A 1,013-nucleotide genomic window follows, 5' to 3' on the forward strand; every position below is an offset into this window, starting at 1 on the left:
TGTGTGTGTGTGTGTGTGTTAAAAACACACGCCATCAGCACATAACAGAGCTATCGGGCCGAGGAAATCTACAGTTCAGTGTAGATGTGTTGAACACGCTTCAGCTCTGTTGGGTTGAAGCTACCAGGAAAACATTTTTAAAAAGCAGGAAGGAGGATCAAAGTGTCAAAGCCATTTCTGAGGACACCGTTATTTCCTAATGATCTCTGAATGACATGAATGGCAATACGTGCTTTCCATCTTTTTCTTCATTAGGTACACGCAAGGTCAGGACTCCACTGTTTTACACAGCCTAAATGCAGTTTCAGACAACAGTTGCCTTAAAGGCTGTTACTTAAAGCTCCAACATATATTTACTGTAATAAATCCAAAAATGACCCCAATGCGTCATCAGATATTAAGAAAACATGCTAAATTTAAACATTTTCCGTTCTGTGGCAAACTTTCTGTTTGTGTTAAAGCCTGTGTGTTGTTATCAACTGCCAGGTTTGACAGCCAAGCCGGGTTGCCGGACATACCTGCAAAAACCTAAACCCAGCTCGCTACAGCTGTAACGTTGGTATAGCCATGAAAGAAGCAAACAAACGGGATCAACGGAGATAAATTCTACCCGACCTAAAAAACGGCAAGTTTCTAACAGTTGCGTGACAAACCCCGGGTAAATATTGGAGGTATATTTAAAAATTTGACAAGTAGCTAATGTAATTCTTAGTGGGTAAAGTAAGATCCCAACACCGTTCAAAACGCTCATTTATTTTTAGTATGACCACGGTTAACAACTCAATACCGTTAACTGTATAGATAGATGACTAATCTAATGGTAATTTAGCTAGCTAGCAAACATCTGTCTTCTGCCTTAGTCACCCGGTGATGCAAGACTTCAGTTGGGAAGAAAGCTGACAACATTCCCGGCCTGGGGACACATCCATTCCACAGTCAGCCCCCAGCCAGCTAACAACCATTCACCATCATTACAGCCCCGGCCTAGGGACACATCCACAGTCAGCCCCCCA

This window comes from Etheostoma spectabile, chromosome 10, assembly GCF_008692095.1.
Source record: "Etheostoma spectabile isolate EspeVRDwgs_2016 chromosome 10, UIUC_Espe_1.0, whole genome shotgun sequence".
Classification (NCBI taxonomy): Eukaryota; Metazoa; Chordata; class Actinopteri; order Perciformes; family Percidae; genus Etheostoma; species Etheostoma spectabile.